Source organism: Tamandua tetradactyla, chromosome 14, assembly GCF_023851605.1.
Source record: "Tamandua tetradactyla isolate mTamTet1 chromosome 14, mTamTet1.pri, whole genome shotgun sequence".
Lineage (NCBI taxonomy): Eukaryota > Metazoa > Chordata > Mammalia > Pilosa > Myrmecophagidae > Tamandua > Tamandua tetradactyla.
Genome location: NC_135340.1, coordinates 77,496,018 through 77,519,153, shown reverse-complemented (window position 1 = coordinate 77,519,153; position 23,136 = coordinate 77,496,018). Strand labels below are relative to the sequence as shown.

The window sequence follows — 23,136 nt, the reverse complement described above, 5'->3', positions numbered from 1 at the left end:
TCTCCGTGCTGGGTTTGGTGGCTAATAGGAAGTAGAAACCCTGTAGCCAGTGATTCTCAACCCATTAGAATCACTTGTGAGGCTTTGAAAAAAGTAACAATGCTTAGGTCTCATCAGAAATTTTATTTAACTGGTCCAAGGAGGGCCCTAGAAATGAATATTTTCAACAAGTCTCTTAGATGATTCTACTTCTCTGCCACTTAGAGCACAGGTTTTCAACTTCGGTTGTGCATTAGAATCATCTGGGAAACTTTCATAAGTACTGATGCCTGGGTCACATTCCAGAGCTTCTGACTTTACTGGTCAGGATGTGGCCTCACATTAGGAGCTGTAAACACTCCCCAGGTTTTTCTCTAATAGCTGCCAGATTTGGGGACCATTGATTCATAAGGAAATGAAGCATCCATGTCTTTCCTTACAAAAGTAGAATATTTAATTAAAACAGACAAATTGAAATAAAAAGATGCATGGCACTACTCTTACACTTCACCCTTGTCAAACTGTACAGATATCATTGTGCTTCTGATACAGACCAAGTTCTTTGATCCATAGTATTTGGCACAATGTCTTATGTTCATTCATTGAATGTTCATTGAAAAAAATTTTATAGAAAACATTAAAAAATCAAGTACCTTTAACTTTTGCATAAATCTTAGCCCTTAATAAAACCTTAGACTTAAATAAATTGCTTTTGTTAACTTAAATCTTGGACTCAGACTCCAGCTGAAATGACTCATGACTTTTAAGTTAGTTTATTGTGAAAAGTCTCTGGGAATTTATTCTCAACCTCCTGTCCCCCCTTTCGCCACCTCAACCATAAATAACCTACTACCCCTTTCAGATGGATTTATAGAAGTAATCAAAGGTATTGTTTTACCTTGCCCTTCTGTCTGAGCATCAGTTAGGAGAATCAACTTCTCAGCGCTGACTTCCCAGGAGGACAAACAGTTCCCAGCCATATATATTTTAGTATCAACTTTCAAGTTCAACACAAAATCCTTTTTGAATTTTTACTGGGATGTATTGACTACATAGATCAATTTGGGAGTGAATTGATATTTTTGCTACATTAAGTGTCCCAATCCAGGAACAACTTATAGTCCTCAATTTATATCTTTCGTATCTTTCAATAAAATTTTATAATTTTTCTAAAAGGTCTTGAACATCATTCATTATATATAGTCCTAAATATTTTGTATTGCTGAGGCATTGTTGATTGGATCTTTTAAAAATTGTTTCTAGTATATAGAGTGCTAGAATATGATTTCTATATGTTGATTTTTTTATTCAGGAAACTTACTGTACCCTATTATTAAATCAAATAATTTGTCTATAATAATTTATAGATTTTTTTGATTATCAATAATTTATAGATTTTTTTAACTTTTGGATACAATCATATAATCTGCAAAAATTTCAACAGTTTTATTTATTCTTTGCTGATCCCTATATCTTTTATTTTCTTTTTCATTTACTATGTTTGCTAAGATGTTTGATGCCCAGTAAAACTTTTGCCAGTAAAAGTGGTAATGGAAGCATCTTTATTTTCTCCTGAACTCAAAGGGAATCTAAGTGCCACAGTTATGTTTGTTATTTGCTGTATGGTTTTTGTTTTATTTTGTTTTATAGATACCCTTTATTAGTTTAAGCAAGTTTCCTTCTATTTCTGTGGTAGATTGCATTATTGTAATTAATTTTTCACCCTTCCTATGTCCATGTTTTTGTCATGTGACATTGCAATTCCTCCTGCTTGGGGCGGAATATATATATATCTCCCACCCCACTGATGTTGGGCATGGCTCTGTGACTGCTTTGACCAATGAAACATGGATGGAAATGACCATGTGCCAGTTCCAAGCCTAGGCCTTAGGAGGTATCACAGTTCCTGCTTGCTTCTTTGTTGCTTCTGCTGTTACCATGACAAGAACATGTCCCACGTAGTCTGTTAGTCAGACCTGGATCCAACCTGAAATGTGAAACCGAGCCTAGCTGAGTCCAGTCCAGATTCAGCCAGTCCCCAGCTGACATGGTATTTTGCTAAGTAGCACTGTTGTGTCAATAGCTCACAAATACACCTAATTTGCTAATAGTTAATTTTAATCATGAATGAATTTTGAATTGTATCAAATGTTTTTTTCTACATCTATTGAGATGAGCATATTTTTTCCCCTTTAATCTGCTGCTACGGTGGTTACATTAATTTTTTTTTCTTAGTGTTAAATCCACCTTAGCATTTCTGAAGTAAACCTTACCTGGTCATAATGTAATCCTAGGTTTTTATGAATTATTTTATCCTATTGGCTAGTTTTGTTTGGGAATTTTACATCAGTGTTCCAAAATGAGATTTTCTGCAATTTTTTTTCTTGAACTGTCCTTGTCAAACTTGATATCAAGGTTTAGTCGTCTTATACAATAAATGATTGGGACCATTCTCTCTTTTCTGTTGTTTGGAAGAGACTGTATAAACTTGAAATTATATATTCCCTGAATATTTTTAGAATTTTCCAATGGAGATAACTGGGCCTGGAATTTTCTTTGTGGGAAGATTTCTGACTATTGATTTGCTTTTGTTCATTGTTCTGGAAATATTTGTTTTTAAGTTAGTTTTAATATAATGTATTTCCAAGAATTTGTCCATTTGATCTAAATTGTTCATAATTCTTATTATCTATTTAATGTCTGCAGCATTTGTTTGGATATTCTTATTTCATTCTGTATAATGGTTATTTGTGCCTTCTCTCTTTTTTAAAAAATATTTGATCATTCTCACCAGTTTTAAAGTTTTTAAAACTTAATCATCTTTTTAAAGAATAAACTTTTGACTTTGTTGATATTCACTGCTCTATGTTTGTTTTTAAATTTTATTCATTTCTGTTCTTATTCTATTATTTCCTTCTTCCTAATGTCGTTGAATTTATTTTGCTATTCTATTCCTAACTTCTTGAGATGAATGCTTACCTCACTAATTTTCATTCTTTCTTTTTTCCTTTTTAAGGATATGACTTCATTCTGTTTACCCTCTTAGCTGCATCCCACAAATTTTGGAATGTAGTATTTTTAATTATTCAGTTCCAAGAGTTTTTTTTTATTATGATTTATTTTGGGCCCATGAGTCATTTAGAAATGTGTTTCTTAATTTCATATAACAGAAGTTTGGTAGTTATCTTTTTGTTATTGATTTTTGCATTAGAACCAGAGAAAATGCTCTGTATGATTTCAACACTTTGAAATTTGTTGAGAATGACTTTAATGTTCAACATTAGTCAATTATTGATGTTTTTCCTACCTTTAAAGAATGTACATTTATGTAGTTGTTGGCTGTTGTGATCTATATTTGGTGATTGGATCAAGCATGTTAGTCACTTTGTTCATATATTTCATATCTTTACTGAGTCTTTGTTGTTTTTTCTATCAGTTGTCCCTACTATGATAGGCCTTTTTCCTTTTCTCCTGTTTTTCTGTCAATTTTTGCTTTATGTAAACACTTACAAATTTTGAACTGTTGGTACTTTTCAGGTTAATGGAAGCTTTTATTCTCCTGAAAATTGTCTGTATTATTATTTTCTTTTGGCTATATAATATTATTATTTTCTTTTGGTTTTGAGTCCATTTGTTCTGATGTGAATGTACTCACAGCAGCTATCTTTTGGTTAGAATTTGCCTGGTATGTTGTTTTCCATCCTTTTATTTTTAACCTTTCTGTATGTCAAGGTCAGGTTCATGTGTCTACTTGGCCAGGTGGTGGTACCCATTTGTCTGGTTGGGCAAGTGCTGGCCTGTCTGTTGCTATGAGGATGTTTCATAGAATTAAATCATGAGCATGTCGCTCCATCCACAGCTGATTCCATTTTTAATCAGCCAAGGGGAGTATCTTCTGCAATGAGTGACTCTTAATCTAATCACCAGAAGGCTTTTAAGGAGGATTCAGAAGAAACAGGTTCTCTTTCTTCTTTGTCTGGCAAGCCTCTCCTGTGGAGTTCATCCAGAATCATCAGCTTCACAGCCTGTCCTGTGGATTTTGGACTCTTAGGTTCCCACGGTTATGTGACACCTTTATAAATTTTGTGTTTATGGGTATTTCCTGTTTATTCTGTTTCTCTAGAGAACCCTAACTAATACTCTATAATCTAAGTTTTAGATGTATCCCTTGTATGTATCATATAGTACAATTTTAAAAATTCATTCTGATGTATAGATATGTTTAGATTTACCTATATATTCACTAAATACTCAGCCCTATGTGTCATCTTTCATTACAGAACTTCTGCTGTGATCATTTTCCTCCTACATATGTACATTCGTTCATATTTCTTTTAAAGTGGGTCTGCAGTGGTGATATCTCAGTTTCTGAGGGTCTAAAATGTCTTTGTTTTATCTTAATTCTTGAGAAATATTTTTACTGGTTGTGAAATTCTAGGCTGAAGTTATTTTTGTCTTAGCACTGAAGATAATGCTCCATAGTTTTCTACCTTCCGTTTTTGAAAAAATCAACTATTAGTATCTCTATTGACATTTAAAGATAATCTTTCTTTTTTTTCTATAGATTCTGTTCAACTCTACTCTTTCTATTGGGTTTCCTGCAGTTGCACATTGGTGTGTCAAAGGTGTGGGTTTCTTTTCATTTATTCTGCTTGGGATTGATTAGATATTTGATATCCATAGTTAGATTGTTTTTTTTTTTTTTATCACTTCTGGAATGTTCTCAGCCATTCCTTCTTCTAATAATGCCTCTTTCTACTTTTGAATCCTCTGTATGCAATTCATTTAATTGTACTTAAACGTTCTCATAGTATCTTTTGTTTTACCTATGTTTGATTTCATACTTTCCATCTATTTTTCTCTCTGTGTTACATGTTGAATTATTTCTTCTAAACTATATTCCAGTTCATTAATTATCTCTCAGTTTCTAATTTGCTTTTAAATCCTTTGATTTAATATTTAATTTCAAGTATTGTATTTTTATTTTTAGAAGGTTAACTTTGCTATTTTGAAAATCTTCTTGGTTATTCTTTAGAGTTTACTCTATACACACACACACACTCACATATTTTAAACATGGTGTTATGTTTTGGGACTGTATGAAACCCCAGAAAAACATGTTTTTAAACATCATCCATTTGTATGGGTGTGAACCCATTATAAGCTTCTGATAAGCTTACATCAGTTGAGGAGTGGCCCACCTCGGTCAGAATGGGTCTTAATCCTATTATTGGACTCCTTTATAAGAGAATAGAATTCAAACACTGAAAAAGAAACTACAGAGGGAGCAGCCAGAAGCCGAACATCTATGGAAGCCAGCAGAGGAGGGAAAGGCTAGGAGACACTGCCATGTCCCTTGCATGTGACAAGCTAAGGACCCAGGATTGCTGGCAGCAAACCCCAGAACATCACAGTCTTCAGAGAGAAGGCACCTGCCTTGATGACACCTTGATTTTGGACATTCAACTAGCAACAAACTGTGACCTAATAAGTTCCCATTATTTAAGCCAGTCCATTGCATGATATTTGCTTGAGCAGCCAAGGAAACTGAAACACACAGTAAATGTGGTTATATTAAATTCTGTGTGTAACAATTCCAAAATCTGAAATCTCTATGGGTCTGTTTCTGCTGTCTATTCTTTCTGCTCATTCTTTTCAGGGTGCCTTGTTCATTGTGATATTTTACTCTGAGTTGCTCACTTTTCCTAGAAAAGTATTTGTGGGACTCTTTTGCAGTGGAGATAAAGGTCAGTTCATCCACAGAGGATTTTAATATGCCTCTTCCAGGAGCTTGGGGTAACCACCATCCAGGGGCCACTTTTAGCCAAATTCGTGGCTTAACGATTTTTGAACCACCCAGATAATAGGAATTTGGGTTCCACATCAACTGTAAGGATTGCTCACGGTACCCTTTTCTTCCTTCTCTGCCTAGCATAAATGCACTTTTTCTTGAAGTTAGTTGAGATTAGGAAATAGGAAGGTCTAATTTTAGTTATTCCTTTCTTTTAAAATGTAACCCTTAGTGGTCTTTGCATTGTGGGAGATAAGGCAAGATTTGCTGTCTATCTCTTCACGTGGAGAGCACAAGGCTGTGAAAAAGGAAACAGGTTTTTCAGTTTCATTAAATGCTTTCAGGGTACAGGTGCCACTGTACTATGCTCATATGTGTGAATATCCAACTTCTCCTAGAGTTTGGTCTGATAATGCCTTGCCTTATTTTCAGAGCTTTCGAAAAGATTTTTAAAGTGTTTTAAAATTATCTCCATGAGAAGTTTGGTCTGGAAATGTAGATACCATAATACTAGAAATAGAATCCAGATTTAGAAACTTTTTTTTGAAATCAGAATCTGTAAGACTTACAGATGAGTTGGAATCTGTGTGAGAAGTGTATGTGGAATATGAGAAAAAGAGGTATCCAGGATATCACTTAGATGTTTACCCTCAGTGAATTGGTGAGTTGTGGTGACGATGACTGAATTCGAGAAGGCTGAGGGAAGGGGTTGGGGAGGGATCAAAAGCTTAGTTTACATATATGAAGTCTGTTATGACTATTAAACAGTGAATTGAGGATGATAGGTAGGCTGATGTACATACAAGTCTGTAGCTTGGGGTACAGGTAGAGCCTGAATATATAAATTTGGGCATCACTAGCATATTTAAATGATGCAGTTAAAAGCCAGGTAACTAGATCAGAGCATCTAGAGAGAGAATGTAGTAAGAGAAGTGGTCTGAAGTGTAAGTCTTAGGACATGCTAATACTTAGAATTCAGGAAGAGGAGAATTTAGCAAAATAAGTGAAGAGGAGTAACTAGTAAGGTAAGAGTACAAGCAGAAGAATGGACATGCCAGAAATATTCCACTACGAAAATTCTTCGAGAACACTTCCAGAAATGCATGAGATTTGATCAAATGTTGCTGGGAGTTGTAATAAGAGGAGTGCCCTGAGAATTGATCACTAGGTTTGAGCAACATCAGAGCATTGGCAAGGGAGTTTCAGGGGATGGTAGGGATGAAAGCCTGATGGGAGTGAATTCAGGGTAGAAATGGGAGAGGATGGAGAGGAGATGGTGATTCCAGATCACTAAGAGTTTTTCTAGAAGTAAAAGCAGTTAAGTGAAGGAGATGTTGAGTTAATTTTGATTTGTTTGACATCGCACATATGGAACCAAGTTTATTGCCTCTAAGAATAATGTAGAAGATAGGAGGAAATTTAATGTTTAGGATAATTGGTTAACAGTTGCAGAAGCAATATTTTTAAGCTAGCGAGTAGAAATGAGATCCAAAACTGAGTAGAGTGACTGGATTTAAAAGCAGGGATTGTTCATTCTTTGTAACGGGAGAGAAAGCGAGTACATTGGGGCAGATTCCTGTGAGTTAGGGGATTTATTATGGGAACACAGAGGAAGTTCTCTTTTGATTCCGTACCTTTCTCACTGAAACAGGGGCAATATCATAAGCTAAACCTAAGGAGGGGTGGGATGTTGGAGTACTAAGGGAAACTGGAAGAGATATAAAATAGTTATCTAAAGGAGAGAGAAAAGATGAATAGGAAAATGTGTATATTTTGTGATCATAAATTGAAAATGTACTCAGTCGGCCTGTTTAGGTATTTTTCTCCAGGTATTTTCATTTTTTCAGATGCAGATATGGAGTGGTAAGGTTGAATTTAACAGGGATGAGGGTTTTCCAGGGAATAAATAAAGGGGGAGAGGGACAATGGGCAGATAAGGATATATACAAGGGAGAAATGGGACTTGGAATCAAAGTTAGGTAAGGAAAGACATGATGGTTTGAGGGAAATGATGGGCAATGACCAAGTGGTTGGATAAACAGATTAGAGGTTCAGGTCAGTGAGGAATTATTTGAACAGGTATAGCAGAGGAACTGAGCCAGAAAGACCAGATGGGATAGTATGAAAGTGGGAGTTGTTTTTTTTTTTAATTGAGCTTTTCGAGGGATAGGTTTTGACCACAGGATGTGGTGAAATAAAAAAGCAGATCATAGATTTTGAGATCACTAAGAGTGATTACAGAAGTGGTGATGAAGAGAAACCTGATAAGCCTGGGATTGAAATTTTCAATGAAAGTAAAAGAACAACTCTGTATGACAGTAAATCATTGCAATTAAAACAGGTAGTGGGTGGTATAATCTGATGGCATGTACTTAGAAAGAGCATTTCGATGAGCAAGGAAGACATTTACCCTACCTGTCCAGCCCTGCAGGAAAGCGTCTTCTAGTAGATGAGGCTGACAACGAAGCTGTGTCTGGTGAAGGGGCAGGAGAGATGCAGGCCTCAGCAAGAAAGTGAATGGGGCATTCAGAGGTACATTTCGAAGATTTCATTTATTCCAGAGTCTGAGGTCTGTGGAGCTCAGAGCTTGTAATCAGAGAACGAATAGAGTGGCATGGAGTAAGAGTCCAGTTTAATAGGGAGTCTACGAATTCTGAGGAGGGTTAGACTTCTGCAGCGCTGAAGGTACACAGGGTTGCAAGGCATGGTGGGTTTCTTTCTGATAAACTCTTAGAGAGAAATGAATAATCTATTCTAATTATGGCCTCCATCTTGAGACTGGTCTCTTAGACGGTTTAGGGGAGCTGTGGGTGCTAGGTTAAGAGAAAGTGGGTGGGACAGGATCTCAGTGGCCACCTTCTGGGAAACACAGGAAGGTCTCAGTTGTCCCTCTGACTCTTATGGTGAGGAGCTACATTTCATATCATTTTTGCTTTGCCTACAGCACCTAGCACAGTGTCTTGCCAATAATATTACTCAATAAATATGGGTCAGGTGAAATATCAATTTTAAAATAAGATCAGGAAATCAGATGGGATAGTGGCTAAGTGGATGGAACTGAAATGAAAGGCACCTGGCTGTCGGTCCCTGCTGTGCCGTGCTCTCGCTGTATGATTTGGGCAAGGCACTTAACTCTGGTTCCTCCCCAGTAAAAGGGAGACAACAATGGTAATTAAGCTCTCCCAGGAAGCCTTTTCTGACTGCTCCAAGTACTTATTTATTTAGTTTTCCCCTTTAAGCCACACCATCTCACACTTAAATGAGTCACGTTGCATGGTTCTCTCTTCATTCCATGTGAGTTAATGTTGTTTGGTCAATTAAATGGTAACTTCCTTGATGGCCTGTGCCATGTCTCACACTTAATTTATCATACTTAGGACTGAAAGCTTAAAACACAGCAGGATCCTAATGCCCATTGAGATAGGTTTTTTGGTTTGGTTTGGTCTTTTTGTTTAATCCTTCACAATGCTTAGTACAGTACTGAGTGTATAGGGAATGCTCCATAAATTGTGTTGATTGACAGTAAGTATATCTTTAAATGCAGTATTTGCAAACAGAATGGACTATAATTTCATTGGTTAATATGATCTTGGATTTTAATTCCCTAGGCTTCACCTTTGTAATCTATAAAATCAGATGTCTGAACTCAATCTCACAAGTTTGTTTTGGCTCTAAAATTCCATAATTTTGTGCAATTGGGGATGATACACACTGTTTAATTCTTTTGATGTGCTACCAGATATATTACATAATTAAATTCACTTAATCCTCACTATAAACCTGTGTGGTAAATAATTATTATCCTAGTTTTTTAGATGAAGAAATAGGGCTCAGAAAATTTAAATAATTTGCCTAATGTCACAAAATCACTAAGTAGAAGAATTGGGGTTCACATCTGAGTCTGACAGAAACCCAAACATACAGTCTCCTTACTCTACCACTCTGCCTCCCCAAACCTCTGCCTTAGCAGTTAATGGAAGATTTTTATCAGAGTTCTTTAACTGTTTTTCCTCTAAATGAACTGTCTGAAACTTACCATGTCAGAGAAAATACGAAATCTATTAGATCAGAAATCAGTGTGTGGCAGCCTCTTCTCGCAAGGTGCATGTTTAGTTCACTTTAATTTTTTTTATTAATTCAGACTGGAAAACCTGAAGGAGAGACATTTTTAACTTTGCAAGAGCCAGAAGAAGAAAGTTTTTACCTAACCTTGACTTACACAGTTGGGTTTCATCTGGGCTTGAAATTTTGGCAAAAGTTCAGAGCGTTCCATTTTCTGTGAAGCCATTGCCTATTCCTGTCAGTAGATCAGTAAATTTTTAGCGAGATTCCAGAGCTGATGGATGAGTCATAGACGTCCAACTCCACAGAGCCTTGCTTGCACAAATGAAATGACTAGATAAGATCCTGCATCTTCTTCATATCGCACGGATGTTTGCCATAAAATACGCTATAGAGCTGGGCTTTCAATGCCAATGGGATGAGAAGATATAAAATTATAAAAGGAGTATCTAGAGGAGCGTCCAGAGGGTCTCATGACACTCTGGTATGGCTGCACCTTAAGATACTGTCAAGTGCTATGAAAACATCAGTGACGTGCGGACACCATTCAGGGTCATGAATAAAGGCATGGGATTCGGAGCAGGCTGAACTGGGTTTAAATCCTAACTCTTGCAACCTCTTACCTGCATGAACATCCCCAAGTCACCTAACTTCTCTATGCTTCAGTTTTTTTTTTTTTTTTTTTTTTTTTTTTTAAAGGAAAGACAGAGAGAAGGAAGGAAGGATAGAAGGAAGGAAGGAAGGAAGAAAGGGAAACATTTTCTTGTTTTTATTGTATTCTGTTTCTCCGTTTTTGTTACATGGGCTGGGGCCGGGAATCGAACCGAGGTCCTCCGGCATAGCAGGCAAGCACTTTGCCCGCTGAGCCACCGCGGCCCGCCCTCTATGCTTCAGTTTTATCATCTACAACTAGGAATAATAAGCAGTAAGAATATTGTGAAAACAAAGCAAATAAATGTAAAAAAAAGTTAGCGTGCTCCTTGGCACACAGTAAGTATTCAGTAATCTATTTTTTTTTTAACTTAAAGTTATTATGTTTGCAAAGCCTTAGAGATCATGTAGAGATGACCATCTTTTTGGATAGCTAAAGAGACTAAGGTCCACGCAGGGGAAAGTGAACAATTATTTCATCTGACCAGTGTTTGACATCATCAGAAAGATAGCCTATGTTTTTAGACACATAAGCCTTTCTTTTCTTTATTTCCTGATTGAGGGAGCTGGAGAATACATCAGGAGAATCCATTCTTCACCACTTTGCATGGCACAATGTGAACAGAGAGCAAGCGGGAGTGAGAAAAGCAAGACAGCCCAAGTTCTTGCCGAAAAGTTTTTGAGCTACTGAGCGTGTCTGTCAGGCTGGGCTACGTTAGATTAGATTAGGTACCTATTATACTTTATCGGACTTCAACTTTGATGTCATATTGTTCATCTGTGATTGTTTGATCTCTGCCTAAAAAAGAAAAAAAAAAGCGGGCTGCATAAAATCTCTGGGGAATCTTTTGGAGGAGAAAGTCTGTCTGGTTGGGCCCTGGCTTTTTAGGACCTTCAAGTGGCTGCCATTTTCATTATGGGACAGAGCTGAAAGGCTAGTTATGTTTGCGCTGGGAGGAATTGGCTTCAGTTGTTAAAACTTCACAGAAAACTGGAAACTGTCTTAAAATTTCACCCAAGTTTCAGAAGAAATGCCATTGAAATCCAAATTCTGGAAAGAAAAAAAAAGAGGACATTTCAGATGTTGGATATTTTTTTCAAACTCTTTCATTACATTTTGGGAGTAACATGTTCATAGCTAAAAGGACTTGCTCTTTGACCATCAGCTTTGACTGCAAAGAAGGGGCACCACTGACCACCAGTGTCTGCCTCCCAGGAAGCCTCTCTAGGGCCAGTTTCTCTCTTTGCTTCACATTCAATGTTAGGATTGTCAGATAATTTCAAGAAAAGGACCAAGCACTTCATAAAACACCATCAGTCAAAAACTCTTCCCAGGAAATACAGTGATAATCTGTATTACAATTTATATTTTAGATTAGATTTACATGGTTTTTAGCAGTTGGTGTATATTTTGTGTATGTAATTATGTATGTACATCATATACATCAACTGTGTGTATATCACAATGATCATTTCAAGTTGATGCATTATTCACTCAATAGATATTTATTAAGAGTTTACTCTGTGCCAGGCACTGTTCTATTCAATCTGTTAATGTGTTTGTTTTACAGGTAATCATGACACTAAAGTTTTCCCACATCACTAACTGACAGAATAATTGAGCGAGAATCATAAACTCATCTTAAATAAGTTTGGTAGACGCAGATTCTCTGTAGAAGCCTAATATTTCCATTTTATCAAGAGCTGTTCCTTCAAATGATATGAATAATTATGACCAAAACATAAGCTTCTTCATAGAAGAAGATAACAACCACCAGATTTCTAATGATTAGACAAAACCAAAGAACTCAGGTCATGGCATGGCAATTTTTCAAAAGAAAATCACTTCTCCAGATACCTGAGGACTCCAATGAATATATTTAATGCTTTTAGAGGACTCAATCAAATACATGGGCTCATAATTCGTTCTTCCACAATGCAAATGTAATTTTTATACTGAAATATGTATCAGAGTATCTTAAAGGAATTTCTCTACTCAATTAAATCTTAGAGATTTTTTTTAAAAAAGCAGAACTGCCAAACATACCTTACTTTAAAAGAACAATGTGAGATAAAAATAGATATAATCTATATAAAGCATTCAAGTCTATCACATTGTTGCTTATAAAAGGCAAAGTTTAATAATTATATTTATCAAGCACTTACGTGCCAGGCACAGTGCTAAGTTTCTTGGATACATTACTTCACTTGACAATCATAATATCAAAGTGAGATAGGTATGATTGCTATCTCATACCTTTTTTAGTAGGTGAGGAGAGTTAGGGATAGAGAAGATAAGTGACACCCCCACAGTCACACAGCCAGTCAAGTAATAAAGCCAGGGAGCCTGTCTCTAGAGTCTGCTTTCTCCAGAGACAGCAGAGTGGAGCAGAGAAAGAAGGGCATTGGAGACAGAGAATATCTGGGACTAGAATTCCAGCTCCACCACTTACAGTCTGTGTGACCTTGAGCCACACTGTATAGTCACCACTGCTATGTTGCAGACTGCTTGGCTGGCTGACAACACTATATTGATTAGTAATTAAGCCAATTGAGTCACTGTGTGGTGCTGCATACAAGATAACTGTATTAACTCATCAATACAGGGATATGCTGGTAAAATGTTAAACAGTCTCTCCAGGGGAGAAAACTTCCTGGTATAGTGTTTGCCACTTTTCATGGTGTAAATACGTTCTCCATGGCAATTTCAATGTGATACAGCTACATATCGAGTTGGAAAGAAATAATCAATTCTCACCAACTGATAAAAGCTTGCTACAGAACGCCACCAAATAATATTCTCATACCCAACTCAAGGTGTCTCTGTGCCTGACTCAGGGCTTGAGAGTGAAAGAACACCTAGATGTCAGTCAGGTCTTAGCAAAATCATGATTTAATTTTCTTAAATACTACAAGGATGTCATCACAGCTCAAAAGAGCAAAAACTTGGATACGACTTAAATGACACAAATTGGGGGGTTAGGAGGTAGTACCATGAATTCTGAAACATTCAAACCATTTACAAGAGTGTTGGCAATTTGGGGTCAATGTGCAAAATTCTATTTTTATTGCAATTAAGGGGCTTATTGTCATGGATGCATTTGACAGGTACAATGTTGTATGGAATGGACATGTGAACTAGGAATATAAAGGTACAGCAGTTTAGAGGTGGGAGGAATAATATAATGCCAACCAGATATCAAAGAAAAATTTAGGGTTTATACTGTAAAATATGAGAATTTGGCCTATCAGTAATACATAAATAATGTTACTCAAATAGCTATGCAGTGATGAAGAGTGACCAATTGAATAGTGTAAAGCTCTTAGCACAGTGCCTGGCCCATAGAATGTATTCCATTTTTGGCGGCTGTAATTACTATTGTGAATGATTACATACCCCATTTGATAGAATAATGGTCATTAGATTTTTATAGACTTATTAACATGAAAAGACATTAATGTGTATTTTAAAGTGAAAAAATAAATTCAATTCCATTTGAAAAGCAGGTGCTCAATTTTGGTAATAGGAAAAATGTCTGAAATATGATAAGTGGTTCTTTCTGGATGGCATGACATTGGGTAATTTTTAATTTCTTAATTGTGCTTATAAAGATCCAAATTTTTCTTCTTTTTTACAAAAGTAAAAGCAAATTATTTTTGTATTTTAAAAGCAATTTACTTAATTTTAAAAGCAAAACACCACCTATATAAATATGTCTTTCCTTGTTTCCATGGAAGAAAAGCCAATGCCCAATTACATAGTTCAACACTGGGCAATCTGGCAAGTCTTTTCTTTTATTAGTTTTGTTGAACAGTAAGTTGATTGATAACTAGAAATAATAGTTTGACTCCTTTTCTACCTCATGAAAATACATGACTGAAACATGGAGCAGGCCCAAAGACTGGGAGAGGATAGAAGAAAAAAATCAGGAAAACATAAAGAATCACCTCATATTATTTTTCCTTTTTTTTTACTTTCAAACCATGCCTTTCTATTTAAAGTATATTTCTTTAGATTACATATAACTGGCCTTTATCCAGTCTGGCAATCTCTGTCTTCAGATGGTATGTTTAGAGTATTTTACATTTAATAAAATTACAAATATATTTGTATCTAAATATATCATCTTGCTATTTGTTTCCTATTTGACTTTTTGTCATGTGTTCCTTTTATCTTTTCCTGTTTTCTTTTGAACTAGTTAAGTCATTTAATGAATCCATTTTGTCTCCACTATTGGCTTAATAACTATACCTCTTGGTATTAATGTTTTTCTTTTAGACATTGCTCTACGATTTAAATAAACATTTTTAGCTTATCATAGTCAACTTTCAAATAATATTATACCGTTTCACATGTAGTGTAAGAATCTTTTGACTGTATATACCCGTTTCTCCCTCCTGTTTTTGTGCTATTGTTGCCATATATTTTACTTCTACAATTGCTATTAATCTTATAAAATATGTTTTTTAGTTCACACGTGAATTATTTTATTTTTTTGCTTTTACAAAGAGGATTTATTAGGTTACATATTTACACTTCTAAGGCCATGAAAATATCTGAATTAAGGCATCAACAACATGATCCCTAGACTCTGAAGAAAAGCCACCAGTGTCTGGAACTCCTCTGTCGGCTGGGGAGGCATGTGGCTGGCATCTTTTTTTTTTTTTTTTTTTTTTTTTTTTTATTAATTAAAAAAGAATTAACAAAACAATTAGAAATCATTCCAATCTACATGTACAATCAGTAATTCTTAATAACATCACATAGTTGCATATTCATCATTTCTTAGTACATTTGCATCGATTTAGAAAAAGAAATAAAAAGACAACAGAATAAGAATTAAAACAATAATAGAAAGAAAAAAAAAAAACTATACCTCACATGCAGCTTCATTCAGTGTTTTAACATAATTGCATTACAATTGGGTAGTATTGTGCTGTCCATTTCTGAGTTTTTATATCCAGTCCCGTTGTACGGTCTGTATCCCTTCAGCTCCAATTATCCCTTCTCTTTTTTTTTTTTTTAATTAACGGAAAAAAAGAAATTAACCCAACATTTAGAGATCATACCATTCTACATATGCAATCATTAATTCTTAACATCATCACATAGATGCATGATCATCATTTCTTAGTACATATGCATTGGTTTAGAAGAACTAGAAACATAACCGAAAAAGATATAGAATGTTAATATAGAGAAAAAAATAAAAGTAATAATAGTAAAATCAAAACAAAACAAAAGAAAACAAAACAAAAATCTATAGCTCAGATGCAGCTTCATTCAGTGTTTTAACATGATTACTTTACAATTAGGTATTATTGTGCTGTCCATTTTTGAGTTTTTGTATCTAGTCCTGTTACACCGTCTGTATCCCTTCAACTCCAATTGGCCATTATCTTACCCTGTTTCTACCTCCTGCTGGACTCTGTTATCAAGGACATATTCCAAATTTATTCTCGAATGTCTGTTCACATCAGTGGGACCATACAGTATTTGTCCTTTAGTTTTTGGCTAGACTCACTCAGCATAATGTTCTCTAGGTCCATCCATGTTATTACATGCTTCATAAGTTTATCCTGTCTTAAAGCTGCATAGTATTCCATCGTATGTATATACCACAGTTTGTTTAGCCACTCTTCTGTTGATGGAGATTTCGGCTGTTTCCATCTCTTTGCAATTGTAAATAACGCTGCTATAAACATTGGTGTGCAAATGTCCGTTTGTGTCTTTGCCCTTAAGTCCTTTGAGTATATTCCCAGCAATGGTATTGCTGGGTCGTATGGCAATTCTATATTCAGCTTTTTGAGGAACCGCCAAACTGCCTTCCACAGTGGGTGCACCATTTGACATTCCCACCAACAGTGGATAAGTGTGCCTCTTTCTCCGCATCCTCTCCAGCACTTGTCATTTTCTGTTTTGTTGATAATGGCCATTCTGGTGGGTGTGAGATGATATCTCATTGTGGTTTTGATTTGCATTTCTCTAATGGCCAGGGACATTGAGCATCTCTTCATGTGCCTCTTGGCCATCCGTATCTCCTCTTCTGAGAGGTGTCTGTCCAAGTCTTTTTCCCATTTTGTAATTGGGTTGGCTGTCTTTTTGTTGTTGAGATGAACAATCTCTTTATAAATTCTGGATACTAGACCTTTATCTGATATATCATTTCCAAATATTGTCTCCCATTGTGAAGGCTGTCTTTCTACTTTCTTGATGAAGTTCTTTGATGCACAAAAGTGTTTAATTTTGAGGAGTTCCCATTTATTTATTTCCTTCTTCAGTGCTCTTGCTTTAGGTTTAAGGTCCATAAAACCGCCTCCAGTTGTAAGATCCATAAGATATCTCCCAACATTTTCCTCTAACTGTTTTATGGTCTTAGACCTAATGTTTAGATCTTTGATCCATTTTGAGTTAACTTTTGTATAGGGTGTGAGAGATGGGTCTTCTTTCATTCTTTTGCATATGGATATCCAGTTCTCTAGGCACCATTTATTGAAGAGACTGCTCTGTCCCAGGTGAGTTGGCTTGACTGCCTTATCAAAGATCAAATGTCCATAGATGAGAGGGTCTATATCTGAGCACTCTATTCGATTCCATTGGTCGATATATCTATCTTTATGTGGCTGGCATCTTTTGTTCCTTGCTCCTGGTTCATTGCATTCAGCCTCTGGTTCCAGTGACTTTCTCTAGGTGTCCTACAGATCATCTCTTAGCATCTTCGGGGCATCTCTCTCAAAGCATCTATAAGGGATTTCATCTTAGCATCTCCCAAGGCTTTTTCTATCTCCAAGTGTCTGTCATAAGTCAATTATATTTAAAATAAATCTTGAAATGAGGAAAAATCCTTCATATTTACTCACACATTGAGCATTTCTAGAACTTTTCACTCCCTTCCAAGGAGCAAAAAGTTGATCCAAGTTGATCCAAGTTTCCATCTGGCATTATTTGTCTTCCAACTGAAGAATTTCTTTTGACACTTCCTTTAACATAGATCTTCTAGCAACAACTTCTCTTGGCTTTTGTTTGCTTGAAAAAGTTTTTATTTTCCCTTCACTTTTGAAGGGTATTTCACTGAATATAGAATTCTAGGTGGACAGCTTTATTTTTTTCTTTCAAAAATTTAAATATGTTGTTCCATTGTTTCTGGATAAGAAATCTGTGGAATCTTTATCTCTGTTCTTCTGTATGTAATGTGTCTTTTTCCCTCTGGTTATTAGTAGGATTTCTTCTTTATTACTGTTTTTCAGCAATTAGATTATGGTGTGCCTCAGCAGTAGCTGTGATAATGGCAGTGTTGAGGTATGCGTGTGTGTGTGTGTGTGTTTATTGTGTTTCGGCTTTGTGGAGTTCCTTAGATCTTTAGATGTATAGTTTTCACCAAATTTTGGTACAAAGCTTGGCCATCATTTCTTCAAATATTTTTTTTTCTGGTCCACCCTTTCTCCTCTCTTTCTGGCTTCCAATTATGTGTAACAAACTGCTTGATATTGCCCCACTGATTGCTGATGTTTTTGTTCCTTCTTTCAGCCTTTTCTTTTTATGCTTACTTTGGATATATTCTATTGCTATGTCTACAAGTTCACTATTTTCTTCTGCAGTATCCAATCTGCTGTTAATTATCTTCAGGGATTTTTTCATTTCAGATAGTTTCATTTTAAACTCTAGAGATTCCTTTTGGTTCTTTTTTATATCTTCCATTTCTCTTATTATGTTTATGTTTTCCTTTAAATATGTGAGCAGAGTTACAGTCATCATTTTAATATGTTTTTCTGCTAGTTCCATCATCACTGTCATTTCTGGTCTTTTTCTATTGACTGATTACTCCCCTGGTTATGGGTCACACTTTTCTGCCTCTTGGAATTTCTAATGATTTTTTATTAAATGTTGGACATTGTGGGTCATGTTGATTGTCTGGATTTTGTCATCTTCCTTTAAAGATTGCGAGGTTATTTTGGCAAGCGGTTAGTTACAGATCAGTTTTAGCACTTCAAGGCTTATTTTTAAGGTTTTCTAGAGTAACTCTAGAATAGCTTTAACTGCAGGGATCATTCAGCCCTACTACTAAGGCATGATTCACTCTAGAGTCTCAGTGAATATCCTAGGTGATCACTGAGAATTTTCCACTATATTGGTTGTAGAGGAAATGAATTCCCCCACCCCCTGTCCCATTTCAGTTCGGAAAATGTTCAGCCTACAACTCCTGGTTATTTTTTGCCTAGTCTTATGGCATTACACTCTATGCATCTGTAGCCTAGTACTTGGCAAAATTGCACTGGGGCTCCACACAGATTTCTGAGCTTTTTTCATGGGAAATTCCTTCCTCTCCAGAACTCTGTATGAGAAACTCCAGCCAGTCACTTCAATCTCCCTAAATTCCAATTTCCATCTCCTCAACACAGCCAGACATTCAGATTCTGTTTGGGTTTGTTTACCTTGTAGACCCCACAACCCAAGACTTTCTTCTAGGCAGAAAGCTAATGAGATCTTAGGGCTCACCTCATTTGTTTTCCTTCTCTCAGAGATCACAGTCCAATACACTGCATTGTCCAATGTGGAAAACAATTGTTTTATACATATTTTCCAGTTTTGTAGTTGTTTATGGTGGGAGGTCAAGTCCAACCCTATTACACTCCATTGTAGCAGGAAGCAGAAGTAATATCTTTTATAGAGCTTTGGTCATGTATAAATCAATTAAAATTAATGAATAAAATATAACAATTAGGACTTCCGGAGAAGATGGCGGCTTAGTAAGACGCGCGGGTCTTAGTTCCTCCTCCAGAAAAGCAACTAAAGAAACAGAAACAATACGAAACAGCTCCCGGAGCCACGACAGAGACCAAAAAGACAGCGTACCCCATTCTGGAACGGCTGAACGGGCAGGGAGAATCTGCTGCGGTGAGATACCCGAGGGGCGCGCGTTTTCCCGGCCGGGGCGGCTGGCGACCGGGGTCCCTTCCACACACGTGGCTTCACGGTCCGACTGGGAACGTTGGATAGCGGGGCCCTCCCGCCACGCTTGGTGTCTGGGGCCAGCTGGGCAATTTGGACCGGCACTCCCACAAGCCACGGTGGCTGGCGACCCCTCCTCCACACGCGCGGTTTCCTGGGCCAACTGCGAGACTCGGGACCCGCAGACAGAGGAGCGCCACGGGCGCCACCTACTGGGCAGGAAAAGAAAAACAGAGCCCACAGATTACACAGAAAAACCTTTCAACCAGCCGGGTCCCACACCCAGGGAATCTGATCAAATGCCCAGACACCAGCAGAAAATAATGGATGACGCTCAGAAAATTGAAGATATGGCCCAGTCAAAGGAACAAACCAATAGTTCAAATGAGATACAGGAGCTGAGACAACTAATGCTGAATATACGAACAGAAATGGAAAAACTCTTCAAAAACCAAATCAATAAATTGAGGGAGGACATGAAGAAGACATGGGCTGAACAAAAAGAAGAAATAGAAAATCTGAAAAAACAAATCACAGAACTTATGGGAGTGAAGGACAAAGAAGAAAAAATGGAAAAAACAATGGATACCTACAATGGTAGATCTAAAGAGACAGAAGCTACAATTAGTGAACTGGAGGATGGAACATCTGAATTCCAAAAAGAAACAGAAACTATAGGGAAAAGAATGGAAAAACTTGAGCAGGGGATCAGGGAACTGAATGACAACATGAAGCGCACAAATATACGTGTTGTGGGTGTCCCAGAAGGAGAAGAGAAGGGAAAAGGAGGAGAAAAACTAATGGAAGAAATTATCACTGAAAATTTCCCAACTCTTATGAAAGACCTAAATTTACAGATCCAAGAAGTGCAGCGCACCCCAAAGAGAATAGACGCAAATAGGCGTTCTCCAAGACATTTACTAGTTAGAATGTCAGAGGTCAAAGAGAAAGAGAGGATCATGAAAGCAGCAAGAGAAAAACAATCTGTCACATACAAGGGAAACCCAATAAGACTATGTGTAGATTTCTCAGCAGAAACCATGGAAGCTAGAAGACAGTGGGAGGATATATTTAAATTACTAAAAGAGAAAAACTGCCAACCAAGACTCCTATATCCAGCAAAATTGTCCTTCAAAAATGAAGGAGAAATTAAAACATTTTCAGACAAAAAGTCACTGAGAGAATTTGTGACCAAGAGACCAGCTCTGCAAGAAATACTAAAGGGAGCACTAGAGTCAGATACGAAAAGACAGAAGAGAAGAGGTATGGAGTAAAGTGTAGAAAGAAGGAAAATCAGATATGATATATATAATACAAAAGCCAAAATGGTAGAGGAAAATATTATCCAAACAGTAAAAACACTAAAAGTTGATGGACTGAATTTCCCAATCAAAAGACATAGAATGGCAGAATGGATTACGACCCAGCAATACCACTGCTAGGTATCTACTCAAAGGACTTAAGGGCAAAGACACAGACGGACATTTGCACACCAGTGTTTATAGCAGCATTATCTACAATTGCAAAGAGATGGAAACAGCCAAAATGTACATCAACAGACGAGTGGCTAAACAAACTGTGGCGTATACCTACGATGGAATATTATGCAGCTTTAAGACAGACTAAACTTATGAAGCATGTAATAACATGGATGGACCTAGAGAACATTATGCTGAGTGAGTCTAGCCCAAAACTAAAGGACAAATACTGTATGGTCCCACTGATGTGAACCGACATTCGAGAATCAGCTTGGAATATATCATTGGTAACAGAGACCAGCAGGAGTTAGAAACAGGGTAAGACAATGGGTAATTGGAGCTGAAGGGATACAGACTGTGCAACAGGACTAGATACAAAAACTCAGAAATGGACAGCACAATAATACCTAAGTGTAATGTAACTAGGTGGGAACACTGAATGAAGCTGCACCTGAAATATGGTTTTTTGTTTGTTTGTTTGTGTGTTTGTATCTTTTGTTTTTGTTTTTTTCTTTTTCCTTTTTATATATATATATATTTTTTATTAGTATTATTATTTTAATTCTCTTCTCTATATTAACATTCTATATCTTTTTCTGTTGTTTTGCTAGTTCTTTTCCTAAATCGATGCAAATGTACTAAGAAATGATGATCATACATCTATGTGATGATACTAAGAATTACTGAGTGCATGTGTAGAATGGAATGATTTCTAAATGTTGTGTTAATTTCTTTTCTTTTTTTTTGATTAATAAAAAAAAATTAAAAAAAAAAGTGTCAAGGTCAGGATGGCAAAAGAAATTCTGAAAAAAAAAATATATATATAACAATTAAATTTAAAAAGCAATGATTCTTTGAGATAGCTTATGGCCCTACCATTGGTTGGAGGAATATGAGTAGATTTTCTACACAATTTACCATAAGAATTTTCCTTTTGCTTTAGGGTCTAGAGAAGCAGCACAATGTAATGGAAAGAACATGTACTTCAGAATCAGGCCATCTAAGGTTAGATACCCTCTGCCTCTACTTACTACTGTGTGATTTTAAGAGAATTACATGATTTTTATGAACCTCAGCTTCTCACCTATAAAAAGAGATAATACTATCTACTTTTCAGGAGCTTTATAAAGATTAAATGGTATATATGTAGATGTTTTGGTAATATAGAGTATATACTTTTTAATCAACTTGAAAGATGTGTGCATCTCAATTTATTAATTTTAAAATACCTTTTTGATGTTAAATTATGTTAGATTTCAAATGAATTTCTAATTTTCTCAGTCTTCATCAGGCTTCCAATCCTGATTCTGGCACTTACTAGATACATGAAGTTGGGTATGTCACACCTTTTTTTTTGAGCTTTCATTTCATTGATAACTTTGTTTGTCATGCCTTTTTCAAAACATGATAGTGAACATGAGTAGAATATACTTAGTTGAATGGCTCTGCAAAATAGTATGTCATTATCCAAAGGTAAGGTATTATTTAGTATTATTATTAATGATGATGGTTATGACAAATCCTGGGATTTGTTTCAATATATTTACTCAAAGCGTATAGCTTAGATTCCTCCTTCAATGTGTTTTCATTCTAGTTGATAGGGGACAGATGAAAATGTATGATATCATTTCTGGCAGTTATATAAATACCAGATGAGGGATACAAGCAGCAAGTGCTGAAATATTTCTGGGGAGAGAGAAGTTCATGAATTCAAAGAGTAAGAAAAGGCTTCCATCTAGGTGAGGGGGGACATGATCAGAGTCTTAAAAATGGGAGCAAATGGGAGAGGAAGGGAAGGCCCAATGGGGGAGGTAAACTACAGCAAAGAGTCAGGCGTGAGAAATGCAGAGGCAGATGTGCTTATGACCAGAATAACCACTCCACTAGGGTGGCTGGGGCAGGGTCTTGAAGTGGGTATAGGACTGAAGATGTTCACGAGGGCCTGAATATCTCAATGAGAAATCTCAATATATTTATATAAGCTAAATGTATTGGGTTGGGAGTGAGAGGCGTTGGACACTGTATGAGGAAGGTGGTGTTAAATTTTGTCAGTCTTTGTGACAACCTGGGAGAAGAAGAGTTCTCTCCCATCAAACTAACTTTTAGCAACCTACAAACATGCTTTTATGTCACTGTAGTAAATTTTCAGGAATACTGCAAAGCTATTTTATGTAAGCATATTTATCTGTAGTGTTAACTGGAGTCACATTAAATAAGCATATTTT

General features: G+C 36.4%; 2 long non-coding RNA genes across 3 annotated transcripts in view; one reads left to right on the top strand and one right to left on the bottom strand.

Moving 5' to 3' along the window:
- LOC143656207 (uncharacterized) overlaps positions 1–23,136 on the top strand; it is a 370,650-nt gene that overhangs the window by 137,261 nt on the left and 210,253 nt on the right. The window lies entirely within an intron of this gene.
- Positions 10,956–23,136, bottom strand: part of LOC143656206 (uncharacterized) — a 60,729-nt gene continuing 48,548 nt past the window's right edge. The window contains exon 5 of the long non-coding RNA XR_013162428.1: positions 10,956–11,534. This is a non-coding gene — a long non-coding RNA (uncharacterized LOC143656206). The remainder of the gene's footprint in view (positions 11,535–23,136) is intronic.